General features: G+C 40.9%; 1 protein-coding gene across 1 annotated transcript in view; it reads right to left on the reverse strand.

The window, feature by feature from the left end:
- NEGR1 (neuronal growth regulator 1) overlaps window positions 1–18316 on the reverse strand; it is a 663072-nt gene that overhangs the window by 217564 nt on the left and 427192 nt on the right. The window lies entirely within an intron of this gene.

The raw sequence follows: 18316 nt of genomic DNA on the forward strand, positions 1-18316 counted from the left end.
ATGGATGAACCTTTGATGCCATGGAGATAATCACTAAATGTTAAATCAAAGATATCTCCTTAAATCTTTCTAAAACCAAATAGCAGTTTAACTTAACTGGAGAACAGTATCTGTCTTGAGCATTAGAGAGTCTTGAGGTTTTCAGCAGTGGTTCTCACTCTTCCTAAAGCTGCGACCCTTTCATACAGGTCCTCATGTTGCAGTGATCCCAACCATAACATTATTTTCATTGCTATTTCATCACTGTCATTTTGCCACTGTTATGAATTGGGCGACTCCTGTGAAATGATCATCTGACCCCCAAAGGGGTTGCGACCCACAAGTTGAGAAACGCTGATCTATAGGGATCAACTGCCAACAACAGCATCCAAGATTAGACAGGAAGTTTATGTAATAGGAGGAACAACTCAAAGAGGGAGGGTCAAAATGGTTTCAAAACTCAGATCATATCATCATGATTATAGCCACAGAATTGTATGTGCAGCAACTGTAGAGTCGCTGTGCTTTGCTGTGTATGTTAACCACAAAATAAACAGAATAAAAATATGATGGCATTTATAAAACTTGACTACATTTTTGCATTATTCTCTCTACTAGGTTTCATATATACAAATGTTTTCAACCAAAATTAACTGTCTTAAAAAACTCTAAAGACAGGACTACCTAGACCAATGTTCTCTGCTATTTGCATCTTGCATCGTAGTTAAGAGTTGGCTCCTCGGTACATGAAAGAGCACGCAGACCAAGGCTCCACTGCCACTTGTACGTGCTCAGTGGCGAGTTCCTCAGAGGTAGATATCTCATTTCTTCTTCATAGTCTTTCTTAGTCTGGAAGTACTCCTGAAATCTGTTCCTATGGGGTGACCCTGCTGTTATTGGAAATACCAGCGATACAACTTTCAGCCTCACACCAACCACCACAGCACAACAAACTGACAGAAACCTGGAAAGACAGCCAGAAATCTCCTCAGCAACTAGCATGGTAAGACTTCAGTCCATGCAATTTTGACATTTTTTCAGGAAAGAACACTCCTGGGGGGCGGCGGGGGGAGGGGAAACAAATTTATCATGCTTCTTAAAGTGGAGGGGCAGTGAAAAAGAGGAAAGTCAAGGAAATGAACTGACCCAGAGGTTGCAACGATGGGTTTCATAAGCACAATGGGTTGCAAACGGAACCACAATTGTGAGGCTGGGGCAGGACTGGGCAGGGTTTCCTCCTGTTGTAGGAGGGTCACGTTAGTCCGAACCTGCTTGACCACATCTGACACAACGACAACTTCAATACATCAACGAGAACCGGAGCCCAGACCATCAGCATACATCTTACTGAATCTCCTTCATCAGTCCTTTCAAGAGATTTCTCTTTGCAAATAAGAAGTCTGTTATGAAGGGGATTCTACCCAGATGCAAACATCTCCCTAACCAACCCCCCAATTCACTATTAGAGGTGTCATAACAAAGTGTGAGCTGTGTAAATGGCAAGTTAGTTTGTCCTTTTTAAGGTACTCATGTTCTTGTCCCACGTATTTCTTTAATCATGAAGTTGATAATAAATGGCATTTTCCAGACAGTTTAAGTTGAACTCCTTTGCATTATGTTATGCGGTCTGCATCTGAACTTACATAAAATATATGTAAGTGGCTAAATGCAGATTAAAATAAGCAGCCGTGCTTCATTGCTCTATAAATTGCTTATGTTTCATGTAATAGCTGAATTTGGATTATCCAAATTTTAATCAGATTAATAATATTTGAGTTGCGTGAACATTGAGCAAACTTGACCTTAAACAATAAATATAAGGCCTTTGATTCTGACACAAAAAAATGGGACATAAAGTATCAAGGAGGTGGCAACCTTACAGTCTTTCTGTGGTAGTTAGGAATTATGTCAACTAGATTCTTTGACTAGGGGTGGAGTCAAACCTGTCAAACAAGTCACAGCATGTTGACACTCCCTTGATGTCATAAATCTTTTGAGCAAGATGATTCATCTCTCTACCTCCTTGTCATCCTGCCTACTGTGACTCTATGCCTGACCTCCAGGGGTGGCTCTCAGCACCCTGCCATGTCTCCACCAAACTTGGATCCACGCAACTCTGTCCCCAACATCTGTGACCATCCTGCTGCCTACTTCCCTGTGATGCATCACTGACCTGCAGCTACGTGAATTGGAAGAGTGACTAGATCGGGGTTTATGGATTTGAGTTGGACTGGGATGGATACCAACATATTATATGATTATTTCTTGATATCAAATCCTTTCTTATAAATAGATGAACACAGCTGCATTTGTTTCTGTAGACAATCAAGCCTAGCACATTTTCTCATATTAGAAATCTTTCAATATGCATGGTCATTACCCCATAAACCCCACTGAACCATTGGGAAGATTATAACTCATTGATATTCCATGTCCTTCAGAGTGGAATTTTACATAGAGCTTGCAATGGCTATGAAATTTGGAAGTAGATGACCAGGTACATCTTGGTAAATCTGAATCACTGCTTTTCAGTTAGTAGCAAGTGCTTAAACATTTGCATCATCCAGGAGTTTTTCTGTACCATACCATAACTTTATTATCAGCTAATCAGTATACATTGTATATAAAGTTCACACTTTCAATATGATGGTATAAATCACGCAAACAAGTGGTTAATATGCTCAGCTGCTAACCAAAAGATGAGATGCTTAGGTCCAGTTACAGGTGTCTCAGAAGAAAGGCCTGCTAATATAATTCAGGTAAATCAGTCACTGAAATATTATGGAATACAGTCTACTCTGACACACGTAAGGCAACTGCGAGTCAGAGTTGATTGGCCATATTCCCCCAGAAGATTCAGCAATTCACTAGACAATTAAATCCCCCTGTGCTCCATTTACCAATCCCAGGATTTGTTTTACTGCTAACAAACGGAGAATGAATTTACCAAGATCTTCAATTGGCTAGACCACGGGAAGACAATCTCCCAGGGGTATATTAAGACTCTCCATGCGACCGTTTGCTTATGTTCCTATGGCTGTCTTTCTAAGTGAAACATTTCCCATTTCCGTCCTCTCAATGTAACTGAAGGCAAAGCACAGATGTTCCTAAATCATGCACCGTATCTATACTCTGTGGGTAACAACTCATTGGCTTGTGGCCAGCAGTACTGTGCGCATCTTTACCAGACCAGCACATAGAGTGTGCCAAACCCTGCAGCTCAAATCAGCCAGGCAGGTGCTTATGACCAATAAAAAGGAGCAACACCTGCCCTGGAGGGATTCTCTTTGATCTAGAGGAAGCCACTTCTAGAAAAAGCCCAAGCTTCCTTTCTTTTGTAGGGAAGAGTTTTAGAAGCGCTAACTCCTCAGACATTGTGTGAGAATCTATCTTTTAACACCACTAACAAACACAAGGACAAGCGAACAACATGGGACCCAAAATGGTGGTGAGGGGGGAGTGGCAGGCCTGCTAGGGAATGATCAAGGGTAAGGTTATGTAAAGAAGAGGTATAGCTGTAACCCAGGTGGGGACGGAGCATGGTAGTAGGGCAGGAGAAAAGGCAAGGGAGATGGAGGAAAGAGCTAGGAGTCAAAGGGCATTTATAGAGGTCTAGACAAAGACATGTACATGCAAATATAAATATGAGGATGGGAAGTAGATCTATGTGCCTACATTTATAGGTTTAGTATTAAGGTGGCGGAAGGACCTTGGGCCTCTACTCAAGCACTCCCTCAATGCATGAATACTTTCTTTTATTAAATTGGCACTCTACGATGCTCACCCTCTCGACACAACTGCTGAAGCCAAAGCAGGTGAACAAGTAAATGTGGTGAAGAAAGCTGAGGGTGCCCGGCTATCAAAAGAGATAGTGTCTGGGGTCTTAAAGGCTTGAAGATAGACAGGTGGCCATCTAGCTCAGAAGCAACAAAGCCCACATGAAAGAACACACCAGCCTGTGTGATCACGAGGTCCCAAAGGGATCAGTTATCAGGCATCAAAGAACAAAAAATCTTATCATCGGCTGCACACCTCCATGATGTGATTGCCAAAGACAAACGGGTGCATAAGCAAATGTGGCAAAGAAAGCTGATGGTGCCTGGCTATCAAAAGAGATAGTGTCTGGGGTCTTAAAGGCTTGAAGGTGAACAAGCGGCCATCTAGCTCAGAGGCAACAAAGCCCACATGGAAGAAGCACACCAGCCTGTGCGATCACAAGGTGCCAAAGGGACCAGGTATAAGACATCATGCAAAAAATTATATATATATAAAATTATATATATATATATATATATATATATATATATATATATATATATATACCATAGTGAATGAAGGGGGAAGTGCAGAGTGGAGACCCAAAGCCCATTTGTTGGCCACTGGATATCCCCTCACAGAGGGGTTTAGGAGAGGGGATGGGCAGTCAGGGTGCGATGTAGTACCGATGAAGAATACAGCTTTCCCCCAGATCCTGGATGCTTCCTCCCCCCAACTACCATGATCTGAATTCTACCTTTCAGGACTGGATAGGGGAGAGGTTGTACACTGGTGCATATAGGAGCTGGAGGCACAGGGAATCCAGGGTGGATGATACCTTCAGGACCAGGGGTGTGAGGGGCGATACTGGGAGATTAGAGGGTGAGTGAGTTGGAAAGGGGGAACTGATTACAAGGATCCACATGTGACCTCCTCCCTGGGAGACGGACAGCAGAAAGGGGGGGGGGAAGGGAGACTCCGGATAGGGCAAGATATGACAAAATAACAATCTATTGATTGTCGGGGGCTCATGAGGGAGGGGGAAGTGGGGATGGAGGGGGAAAAAAAGAGGACCTGATGCAAAGGGCTTAAGTGGAGAGCAAATGCTTTGAAAATGATTAGGGCAACGAATGTATGGATGTGCTTTATACAATTGATGTATGTATATGTATGGATTGTGATAAGAGTTGTATGAGTCCCTAATAAAATGTTTAAAAAAAAAAAAAGAACCTATCTTTTCCAGGCAGATGGCTGGGAAAGACTTAGTGAAGCGGACTTTAGTGAGAGAGATTTCTGGCTTGATGTCAATCTCTGGCAATTCCCCTGCAGGGATTCTCGGGAAGTGGAGTGGCTTTCAACTCTTCATATCAGTTGTGGAAACATTCGTTAAATTACAGAAAAGATGAGTTCTCTGTTAGATGATTAGGGACTTGGTTGGGAAACGTGGGATCTCTGTTCTTGAAAAGAACAAAACAGAAAGGAGTAATCAGATATAGCCTAAGGGTATTTTCACCTTAAAGAGACCCTGAACATCCAAGCTGAGCTACCCTAAGGCACTGAGAACTGAACTGTAAGGCACAGCTAGACACTGTAACACTTTCGTCACGTTGGTTCCAGCGCATAGCGACCCTGTAAAACTGAGAACAACTGAGATGAACTGTTTTTACAGGTACAAAGAGCCTCATCTTTCTCCCATGGAGAACCTGGTGGGTTTGAACTGCTGATAATATGATTAGCAGCCAACACATACCCCACAAGCCCACCCGCACTTCTTCATCAAGTGGATTCCAAGTCGCTGTGACCCTCTGTACAACAGAACGAAACACTGCTGTATCTGGCACTCTCTTCTTCATTGTGGGCATGTTAACGACCCTTGTTGCATCTGTGCTGTCAGTCCATTCCATTGGGGGCTTTCCTCTTTTTTTTTTTTTACTGGTTCTACATTACTAAGCATCATGTCTTCCTCTTAGGCTTGGTCCTTCCTAGTAGAATATTCAAAAAGCAAGATACAACATCTTGCCATTGCTACTTGTTTTTTAAGGTTGTTTTATTTTTATTTATTCATTTATTTTTCAAATAATATATATATATTAGCACATTTGTACATTTATTGCTATCATCAATCTCAAAACATATGCTTTCCACTTTAGCCCTTGGAATCAGTTCCTCATTTTTTCTCTTCCTCCCCATTCCGTCTCCTTTATGAACCCTTGATAATTTATAAATTATTATTATTTTGTCATATCTTACACTGTCCAGCATCTCCTGTCACCCACTTTTCTGTTGTCTGTCCCCCAGGGAAGGGGTTATACATAGATCCTTGTGATTGGTTCCCCCTTTCTACCCAACCTTCCCTCCACCCTCCTGGTATTGGTAATCCCACCACCAGTCCTGAGAGGATCATCTGTCCTGGATTCCCTCTGTTTCCAGTTCTTATCTGTACCAGTGTACAGCCTCTGATCTAGCCAGATTTGCAAGGTAGAATTGGGATCATGATAGTAGGGGTGGGGATGGGGGAGGGGCAGGGAGGAAGCATTAAAGAACTAGAGGAAAGTTGTATGTTTCATCATTGCTACATTGTACCCTGACTGGCTCATCTCCCCACGACCCTTCTGTAAGGGGATGTCCCGTTACCTACAGATGGACTTTGGGTCCCCAATCTGCACTTCCTCTCATTCACAATGATATGAATTTCTGTTCTTTGATGCCTGATGCCTGATCCCTTTGACACTTCATGATCATGCAGGCCGGTGTGCTTCTTCCATGTGGGCTTTATTACTTCTAAAGAGCATTCTGGCTATATTTGTTCATAAACAGATTTGTTCATTTTTCTCGCACTCCGGGGTCCATTCAACAGTATTCACGAATAGTCTAATAAATTGACAGAGTGGTTGTAACAATGGGCTCCATGGTAACATTTATAAGGATGGAGCAGGACTGGACATGGGTTCCTTCTGTTGTTCTCAGGTGTCACTATGAGTCGGGGCCAACTTGAAGACACCTTTCAGCACTAACAAGGGCCTCCCTATACACTTCCTAAGGCAGTGTTCCCATATCTCTAAGCCTTTCTCCAAAAAGTTACACTTTTTAAAATTCACACTATGCCACGGCAAGTGTTTTGACACCCTTGCAAACCTCAAATTAAAATTTACGTGTCATTTGGGTTGTGTGAAAACAAGGAATCTGAAGGGACAAGATCAAGGCTTTCAGGTGACTGGGGTATGGTTTTCCAATAAAACTCTCAGGGGATGATTCTCGCTACCCTCCAAAGGTTAGCAGGTGCACTGTTGTGACAGAAACATTGATTCAGCAGAATTTTCCTGACTTTTCTGCACCAATACAGTTTATCATTTTTTCTTAAAACTTCTTTCCAATAAGCACCCATGAACCATGATTGTCCTATGTCCTTTGAAAATGTCAAAAATCATTCTTTTGAAGTCTCAAAAAGACTTGCTATGATTTTCTGAGCTGACCTCTGTTCTCTTCCATTTAATCGGCCCAGCAGATCTCCTTAGAAGCTCCTGTTTTGATTGGACCTTCCTTGCTTCAGGATTATATTGGTAAGTCATAAATGTTGCCTTGTCTTGTGTCTGGTTATTATTCATTTCACAAGCTCTGATCTTGCTTAAAATACTGATGGTGGAAGCAGTGCTCTAAGCTAGCTAATCTTTGTGGAATACCTTTAGTACCAATCCAACTGAGAAGCCAAGGTCACCCCTTAAAATTGAAAACTGAACTGAACTGTGTGAAATTCCAGCATCAGTGGCTACCTCAGCAATGATGATTCTGGTGTCTCCTTCCACTAGATTTTGTACTTCAGCTAGTCTCTTCATTACACAAAGTTGCTAGTATCTCTGTCATTGTTGAGTTCTTCCCAAACTTCTTTAAAATATTTGATCTGTCTTAAAGCTGTTGCTTTCTGTGATGTAGCTTCGCTGTACACTTGTTGCAAAACCAATAATTTTTGAAGATGCTCACTTGAGTTTTGTTGGAAATTTTATATTAGCCCAGACATCAAAATGGGTTTTATTTTTCTCATGGTGCAAAAAAAAGTCCCTTTTTTAAATTTAAAAGCACAAATTATGTGACTAAGTCAATTATATAATGGAGAGAAGTTCTCTATAGCGACCCACTGATCATAGACACAAACTTAAATACGTTTCATTTGGAACTAACTAATGCATATATAAACTGGACTGTAGAGCAATATTTTCATCTTATCCTTTAGTCCAGTTTCCCAAAATATTGGGCTAGCATACAACCTGTATACGTGGGGTGAGTTATACAACTTGACCCACTTTTCCTGATTTTCTATCATATATTATCTGTTCAAATAACTGCCTTAGTCTGTGCATCATTATGTATGAGTGCAATCCAGTGTCCTGGAATTTTCATTTTCAAAATATCATTCATAATTAGTTATGATCCCAAATTAAATAACTTTGCATAGTTAATAAAGCACAGGTAAGCACTATTCTTATCTCTGCTTTCAGCCAAGCTCCATCTGATATTTCATTTTCTGTCCTCTTTGTAACTGGCTTGTATTTTTGGCAGTTGCTTGTTGATGCATTACTACAGTTTATTATGAATTATCTTCAGCAAAATTTTACTTGCATGTGATACTAATGATATTATCAATGTTTCTATATTGCATTTATTGACTTTCCTTTGGAATGGACAATAACATGGACTTCTACCACTCAGTTGACCAGACAGCTATCTTTAACATTATTGACATAGACAAGTGAACTCTTGTTGACTTGTATCCATTTGTGGAAATATTTCTCTTGGTATTCTGTCAGTTGCTTCCTGGGGACAGATCCCCGGTCACACAGGAGGTTATGCACTGAGCGGCTAACAGAAAGGTCAGCTGCTTGAAATGACCAGCTGCTCCGTGCTAGAAAGCTTGCTGCTTCCCAAAAGATCATCACCTTGGAAACTCAAAGGGAGAGCTCTCTGCCCTATATGTCGACTAGGAGTTGGAATCAACTTTATGGTAAGAATGTTTTTTCCCAAACACTCCTAAAGGCCAACAAACAGTCCTTGAATTAACTACAAGCTTTTCTTTCTTGTTGTGTTTTGTTTTGGGTTTTTTTTGTCATTGATTTGCTGTTGTTGTTGTTTTGTTCTATATTGTTGCTTAGTTTTGCTATGTCTTGTTTTTGTGCATGTTATTATCTCCACAGGTATGTCTAAATAAGATAGGCTGGATGAACAATCTGGAGGAGAAAACAACGGGACCGATGGTTCCATGGGACATGGAGAGACGGGAGGTGGGGGGAAAGGTAGTGGTGTTAACAAACCCAGGTACAAGGGAACAAGTGATCCAAATCAGTGGTGAGGAGGGTATAGGAAGCCTGGTAGGGCATGGTCAAGGGTAATGTAACCAAGAGGAATTGCTGAAATCCAAATGAAGATTGAGCATAATAGTGGGACAAGCAGAAAGTCAAAAGAAATAGAGGAAAGAGCTAGGAGGCAAAGGGTATTTATAGAGGTCTAAATAAAGACATGTACATATGTAAATATGTTTATATATGAGGATGGGGAAATATATCTATGTGCATATATTTATAGATTTTGTATTAAGATAGCAGATGGACATTGGGGCTCCACTCAAGTACTCCCTCAATGCAAAAATATTTTCTTCTATTAAATTGGCATTCTATGATGCTCACCATCCTAACACAATCACTGAAGCCAATGCTGCTGAATAAGCAAATGTGATGAAGAAGGCTGATGGTGCCCGGTTATCAAAAGATATAGCCTCTGTGGTCTTAAAGGCTTGAAGGTAAACAAGCGGCCATCTAGCTCAGAAGCAACAAAATCCACATGGAATAAGCACACCAGCCTGTGCGATCGCGAGGTGTCGACGGGATCAGGTATCAGGCATCATCAGAACAAAAAAATCATATCATTGTGAATGAGGGGGGAAGTTCAGAGTAGAGACCCAAAGCCCATTTGTAGGCCACTGGACATCCCTTACAGTAGGGTCTCAGGAAGGAGATGAGTCAGTCAGGGTGCGATGTAGCAACGATGAAACATACAACTTTCCTCTAGTTCATAAATGCTTCATCCATGACCACTATCATGATCCCAATTCTACCTTACTAATCTGACTAGACCAGAGGATGTACACTGGTACAGATAGGAACTGGAAACGCAGGAATCCAGGGAGGTTGATCCCTTCAGGACCAGTGGTGTGAGTGGTGATACTAGAAGGGTGCAGGGAGTGTGGGTTTGGAAATAGGGAGCTGATTACAAGGATCTACATGTGACCTCCTCCCTGGGGGATGGACAACAGAAAAGTGGGTGAAGGGAGATGTCAGACAGGTCAAGATATGACAAAATAACAATTTATAAATTATCAAGGGTTCATGAGGGAGGGAGAGGAAAAATGAGGAGCTGATCCCAGGGGCTTAGGTGGAGAGCAAATGTTTTGAGAATGATGAGGGCAATGAATGTGCAAATGTGCTTTGCACAATTGATGTGTGTATGGATTGTGATAAGAGTTGTATGAACCCCTAATAACATGATTTTAAAAAAGAATGTTTTTCCCCTGGAACCTTGCTTTTTGTCACTAATGCCTTCAGTGACTTTGAATTTCTTCCTACATTATCACCAATTCTTGATTATGTACTTCCTCCTAAAAACGGTTGCATGGTAATACTTATTCTGTGTGGTCCTTCCATCTTCTATTGATGCTTCCTTTGTTATTTTCTGTGTGTGTGTGTGTGTGTGTGTGTGTGTGTGTGTTGCCTACAGTGTTCTTCAATATTGAAAATGTTTTTTTCCTCCCAGTTCTTTCAGCTTGAGAAGTGTGAAGTGAGTCCTTCCCTTTATTAACCCCAGGTCTTTGCACATTTCAATATAGTACTTTAATGTGTTTTCTCAAGCGACTTGTTGAAATCTTCTGTTCATCTCATTTCTTCATAATTTCTTCTTTCAGCTTTAGCTAGCTCCATATTCAACAGCAAGTTACAGAGACTCATCTGCCATCAATTCTGTTCTCTGTTTTCTTTCCTGTCTTTTAAATCCACTCTTCTCTTATAATATCCTTGATGTCATCTTCATGCCTTTCAGTGTTCAAAGTATCAAAAGTATCTCTGAAGGTGTCTATAAATTCAGGCAGGATAGATTCAAAGCTGTTTCTTGGTTTTTGTGGACTTGATTTGATTTTCTTCACCTTCAACTTAAATTTGCACATGAGCAGTTGCCTCTGATCTGCGGTCAGCATCTTGCTTTTTCCTGTCTGATCATATTGAGCTTCTCCATTGTCTGTTTCCACCAGGCGTCTCAAACTACGGCCCGCCGAGGACATTTATCCAGCCCACCGGGTGTTTTTGCACGGTTTGTTTTTTTTTTACTTCAAAATAAGATATGTGCAGTGTGCATAGGAATTTGTTCATAGTTTTTGTTGTTAAACTATAGTCTGGCCTCCAGCGGGTCTGAGGGACAGTGCACTGGCCACCTGTTTAAAAAGGTTGAGGGCCCTGGTTTCCACAGATGGAGAATTTGGCTCCTACGTATTCCATCCAGGAAGGTACACATTTATTATTTTAATTGATTTTGTTGATAAAAGCTACCCAATGAATATGAGATTAGGATTGTGAAATTCTACCATGAGATTTTTGGTGATGCTTTCATTACCAAGGCCATCTTTTTCAACTACGAATCCTTCTTCGTTTCCAATTTTCGTATTCCAATCACAAATGACTATCCGCCTTGATTAGGTGTTTGACAAGTTTCAGACAGAAAACTCAGGGAACAACTAGAAATGAGAAGGAACAGCCACAAACAATCTAATAGTCAGAAAATGAAATGTATGAAGACTGAATCAAGGAAAACTACAAATTGTCAAAAATGAAATAAAATGCTTTAATGATTGATATCCTAGCAATTAGTGAACTGAAGTGAACTAGGATTTGGTCTCTTTTTTTTAAGTGGAGGGTGTCTTTGTTTTTTAAGAGAAGGTCTCTGTTTTTTAAGTGGAGGTGGTTTCTATTTTTTAATGACTATAAATTCAAATTTAATGACTATAAATTCAATCTGTTCCTATCTGTGCCTTTGTCTTGGGAAACAACACTCACATTTCTGAAGACAATATTTCCACTCCTCTAAACCAGCCTCTGAACCTGTAAATCTTTATGGGAGTGAAAATCCTCATCTTTCTTCTTTTGAGTGACTGATGGTTTTAATCTGTTGACTTTGGAGTTAGTAGGCCTACTCATAAGAGACTTCACTATTCCCCAAACAGAGACAGCTCTACTCTGCCCTATAGTAAGGTGACCAGATTTTAACATTGATAAAGTGAGATACCATTGACTGGGGTGTGGGGAAGTGGGGGTTCTTGATTAAAAATTTGGTCTATATGGAGCAACAAAAATTTTCATAGAACACAAAAATAGTATTCTAATATATTTTTTAAAATTTCAACATAAGTGCAATTTACAGATATAATACATTAAAAATTATGTCTTATTTTATTATTTGGCATATTTATCATTTGAGTGAATTTTTTTAGTAGATTGCTGTTGTTGTTTAAAGGTCATGAAATTTTCACAAGAATTTGTTAAATTATATTTCACACATAAAATGGCTTTCAAAGTCTCAATACTTAATTGTGATTTTTCTGATGTCCACACTTTATTTACCATAGAAAAAAACACGTTCAGTTGCAGCATTCGTTCCTGATAAGGACTGCGCATATTCCACAAATTTTAGTGCATTATTGTATGGAACATGGTTTGTTTCAAAATGATGAAATATTTGTAACCATTTGTTCTCTATTGTGAATTTTGCTGATGCCCAAGATTTAACCTTTTCCTTATCAATATATATTTAATAATGATACCTCATTAAAAAGATCACTTTCAGAAATATTACTATATGGGAAATTTTGAGTAAAATGGTTGAATGATTTTTGCACTGCGGAAAGAATGATATTTCAAATCATCTTCCTCCAAAATACAGGAATTTTTTCGGAGAACAACTTATGGAGACAGAAAAGATTAATATTAGCAGAATAGCTGATTTGTTGACATCACTTGTTTAACTAGCACTAGCACGCAGTATGATGTGGATCATCTGAGAGACAGTTACACAATGTTTTCCTCGTTGCCAATGCCAAAAAATGCCATTGTTCATTAAGTCCAAACAATGGTGGTCGAATACTAACAACTGATCAACAATGCTAATTTTGATAAGCAGTCCTCAATAATCAGTTCTCAACAATTATTTGTTATTATTAAAGTTCATAAAATTATAACATTATAAAATTAACAAAAATAATATAAAACTCATATCCTGGCAAAATAGCCACATGGAAGCCGAAACTGCATATTCCCTTCCGGTTCTCCTGCCGTTCCCTAGTTTGTCGTGAATTCTTTACAAAAATCTGGACTTTTTGAAAACACTGCGGGATGAGGGACAAATTGTTAAAAATCGGGACTGTCCCATCAAAAAACAGGGCATCTAGTCACTTTACCCTAGGCTCTCTTGAGTCAGAATCTCCTCAATGTCAGTGAGAACCCCACCGTGGTGGTCCTGTTGGTGAAACACTGGAATGCTAATGGTAAGGCCCCCTAGCCACTGTGGGGAAAAAACGAAATTCTCCACTTCAGTAAAGATTTACACCCACTAAGTCCTTATCTAGACCATGAGGAGCTGGAGTGAACTCAGTGGCAATGGTTTGAGCCCCCACTCCACCCCCCTGAGGAATTCTGTACTCTTCAGTTTACACTATCAAAACAGAAATGTTTAGATCATCAAGGGACTCAAAGTATACTCCTTTGAAATGTCTCTGAATATCAGGGGAACAAAGATGTCCAAAGGGGCAAGATGAAGGGCTGTGAAGAAAATGGAAGAGGTTGCGTAATGAAACTATGCCAGCACAAGCTCAAAGAGGAGCAGTCGCATTGTCAGGAGGGAAAAGGGGAAAGTCTCCTGGTCCAACACTCCTGGCGTTTTGCTCGCCATTGTCATTTTCCATTTTCTTCCCAATATGCCTCCAAGATGACCCTTTCATAAAACCCAGACCAAACTCACTGTCATTGATTGAATCCCAAGTTCAGGCCATCTGATAAGGCTGGGTAGAACTGCCCCTGTGGATTTCAGGGACTGTAACTTCTTCGTGAATAGTTGTTTTGAGCTGCCGACCTTGCCGACTGCAGCCCAATGGATAGCCACTGTGCTACCAGGATCCCATTGTGTTCGCCAAACAACAACAACAACAACAATAACAACAACAATAAAACTGTTGCCATAAACTCTTGAACTGAGGACCTTTTTGCCCAGTAGATACCCTAAGGAGCCATTGTTTTAATTGTTTTTTGAAGATATTCTAACAATACTAAGAAAAATGTATGACTAATAGAATTGTCTGCATCTATCCTCTAATCCCCTGATAATAGGCATTTGTTTAAACACATTTTGTTTGGGACAAACTTATGCTCATGTAAAACATAAGCCCAGTAGTAATACTTATTTTTTAACTTACCCTCTTGTTTGCCTGTATGATGTGTTTGCATGTGAGCATGAAATACAGAAGGCACTGGATAAATGATAGGAGATATTATTGTTCCATAATGGGGCCTGTTTCTTAGACAAAAGATACATTTCCTCTTAGAAGGCAGGAAAATATTAAATACTGCGCAGGCAGGAAATTATTTTTAAAGAAAAGATATAGGCAAGTAACTAAAAAGATCTTGGCATCATGATTTTAAGATGTGCCAAACTCAGTATCAATTCCATGAGTATTCACCCCTACATCTAAGCTTGTTGCAGATGTGCAGGGTAGATAAAAACAAATAAATAAATAAGCCAATAAACATTAAAAAAGAAAGGAAAAGAGGAGCAAGAACTGCTTGCAGCCAGAAAGAAATGAAAATTTATGTGAACATGCTGCTATAGGAACCTCTTGGTTTACTGTGGCGCTTGGTATTTGAAGCTGGCAAACAATATGATATCATATATTCCTTGGAGCAGATTGAAAAATATCATGCATCACTGTCTTAGCCCCAAGGGGTATCTATCTTTAGTTGCACATTTGAATAAATTAATGTTATTATAATATATTAGAACACTTTAATGATTTTAGACTTTATTAAGCTATTTAAAATGTATGTCTTGTTTACTTTATCAATTTTAATGAAATTAATAATTTTAGATTAGAGACCTTTGGCCTGCCTTACTTGTGACGGTTTGATTTGCACAAAAAACTACCGCTTTTAACCCTTTATCACATAAGCAAAGGCTAGTGCAGGTGTCAAACGTTCCCGGACTGAAGTGAATCCTGTATTGCTGACAAGCTGACCTCTGACAGAATTTCACCCCTCTGTTCAAACTGCTTTCTAAGATCAATGTGTCTGGTTTTAATGTCAAATTTAATCTTGCAATCTACCAATACAACAATTTTCTAAAATCACATTTCTGGGAAAGAAATCCTAGGAAATCAGAATTGAACAGAGCCAACCCACTCAGCTTCCATCGGACTCACATTCTAAGGTGACAGAACCTATTTGGTCTAACATTCTCCTTTCAATTGAAAACTGTATTTTTATAAAAAATGTCAGTTTCATAATCACTGAGTAGATGCAACACTGTCTTCACAGCAGTCTGTGTGGTCCATATTAAGTGCAGGGGCCACAAAATTGGTTCTGCAAATTCCCCATCATTAGGCAGATTATAGTTTCATAAGGAGCCCTGGTGGCATAGTGGGATATATATCAGGGTGCTAACCACAAGGTCAGCAGTTCAAAACCACCAGCTGCTCCATGGTGGAAGCACGGAGCTTTCTACTCTTGTAAAGATTAAGAGTCTTAGACAGCCACTGGGACAGCTCCACTCTGGCCTATAGGATTTGCATGAGTTTGGAATGGACTCAGTGTCTGTGCTTTGGGATGTTTATAGCTTCAGCGAAGAGAGAGTGTCCTTTGAAGAAGTGAAAGGTAGTCTGGTCAGTGCTAGTGGCACCCGGTGACTCCTGCTCAACAACTAACACAACATTGGCAGCTTGATCAACCGGGCTGTGCCCAAAGGCTGGCATTCCGCTTTGACAAGGATTCATAAAACGAACCCAATCACACGTCTTTTGTGTTGACTTTGACCCATAGCTATCCTATGAGATACCGTTGAGCTCTTCCGTAGGGGTTTGAGGCTGTGGAATTTGATTGTAACAGACTCCTTATCTTTCTCCTGCAGGGTGACTGCTAGTTTTAAACTGCCCGGCTTGTCGTTGGCAGCCCCGCACTGAAGCTACTGTACCACAGGGCTCTTCTGTAGAGATGGCCGCCACAAACTCTACGGAGCCATTCTCCTGCAGTCACGTGAAATGGCCCTTCTCTCAACGCCCACCAAACGATTGAGCAGGTACAGGCAAATAATGTATGAGAACGTCTAACAGAGTTGGTTGGCCAGTTTTGCTACTGGATATAAAATGAGCGAGCTCAGAAACAGGGACAAAGAAGGCAAAAAACAGCCAGAAAGAATCACCAGGAGAGACATGCGTCTGAGATGTCTGTGTGGAGAGGCAGCGGAAGCACAGTGCCGGGACCAGGAGGCGGAGTGGCAGTCGCCCTGGGTTAGGCGCCCTCGGGCTCGAGACTGGCTTGCCAGCAGGCGGGCAGAGGACAAGGATCCTGTGGCTGAGAGGCTGCGGAGTGGAGAGAGACTTACCTACCGGCATGGCAGACAAAGGCACTGAAGCCAAAAGGGCTGTGAGTTGTCAGCTTCCCTAATAAGCCCGGTAGTCTGCGAGTTCCATGCGGGCACTGCAGTGGGTTTCTGAGCCCAGCAGGGAAGAGGGTCCCCTTAGAGGGGTGATGGGTATCATCGTAGGGCAATGGGAATTGGAGCATGGCGGCACAACTGATGTCTGCATGAGAAAGATCATCCTTGCGCAGATGCAGAGGCGCATTATCTGTTTCCTTTGTGTAGCTGGAGGAGGCTTCCGGGGCATTTCCTCAGTGACTGCGATGGTTATATTTTATGTCCACTTGATATACCCGTGTGAAGGCAGGGGCGGAGTACAACCCATCAAGCAGGTATCAGTCTGATGGCCCCTTCTGTGGGAGGAAGTAACCTTTTCATAGGAGATGCTGTGAGAAATTTTTTGCCGCTCTTCACCTTCCTGGTTGGCTAAATTCTACATCTGACTCTCGGATGAGGCCCATGTGGTCTGCTGACCTAGAGAGCTACAATGCCTTACCATGTCCCTGTTGACTTTGAATCACATGACTCTACTCACTGGCTGGCGATGATCCTGTTTGCTGATTCACCTTCCTGCTCCATTGGCTGTCAGCTGCGTGAGTCCAGAGGGGGCTCCAGAGGGCATTTCATCCTTAGACTTGGGGGAGAATGAGCTGGTGTGTCCTTAATATAAATTTATTTCTTGATACTAAGTTATATCTTATCCATGTGTGCACATACCTCATATAGTAGTTTTTTGAAGAAAATAGCCTAACACAGCCCCATGAGTTCGAATTGAGACCACAGCAGCCATTTTCGTCCCCCACCCTCAAGGGCAGCCTACTCAAAACTCAAGTAGATGCCAACTCATGGCGACCCTGGAGGACAGAGCAGAACTGCTTCGTGAATTTCTAGACTGTAGCTGTTTACTGAAGTAGAAGCCCCACCTTTCTCCGGAAGAGCAGGGCTGGTGATTTTGAATTACTGACCTTTTGGATTTCGGCCCAGCACATAACTACTACACCAGAAGGACTCCTCAGGGGACTTGCTCAGGAGGACAGAGGAATTCATTTGTGGCGTGCTTCACTAAATATACAACATCGGAGTAGATTTCCTGGAGAAGGCGACATCTGAACTGAGATTAAAGAACTGGTGGGAGGCAGTCAGATCAGAGTTCAGGAGGGATACACGTGTGCCTGAAAAGGCCTTAGCAGCAAAGATCTTACATGCGGAGAGGCCTGAAGGACACAAGCTTTGTCATAAACTAGGAACTACAATATTTCAGAATGACTAAACGAGAGGAGACTGATGTGATTCACAGCCAGGAAAACTAAAATTCAGACAGTGAGCAAAATACCAAAGCCTTTTTTTTTCTTCATACTGGCTTTAGGACTTTACTTTGGAGAAAATGCGTAACCACTGAAGGATTCAAGTGTAATGTGAAATGATGAGATTCTCATTTTGAAAATATCACTTTAAACTAATAACATATTAAATTCCAAATGTTTGCTAGTGGACTCCATGCACAGCATTAGCATCTAAGTCCTGGTACGACCCTTTCCAAGACAAACATCAGCTGTTCAACACCTCCCTTTCTCTGAAGAATACAAGGGGTAACAACAAAAAATCAGATTTCTTTTCCAAAGCTATGTATTTAAAAAAATTTTTAACAAAACAATCTTATCATTTCTATTATACTTAATACATTTGTCAAATCTGTGATTTCATTGTTGGAAATATTTTGCAAACTCATCTCTTTGGATGGCTGGCAGCATCTCCCCTGTTTGTTTGTATTTTCTTTAACTCTTCTAAGTCATCAATTTGCTGTCCTTTCATGTCCCTCTTCATTCATGGAAACAAACAGAAGTTGCATGGAGTGAGGTCAGGTGAGTAAGGT

This window comes from Tenrec ecaudatus, chromosome 1, assembly GCF_050624435.1.
Source record: "Tenrec ecaudatus isolate mTenEca1 chromosome 1, mTenEca1.hap1, whole genome shotgun sequence".
NCBI lineage: Eukaryota > Metazoa > Chordata > Mammalia > Afrosoricida > Tenrecidae > Tenrec > Tenrec ecaudatus.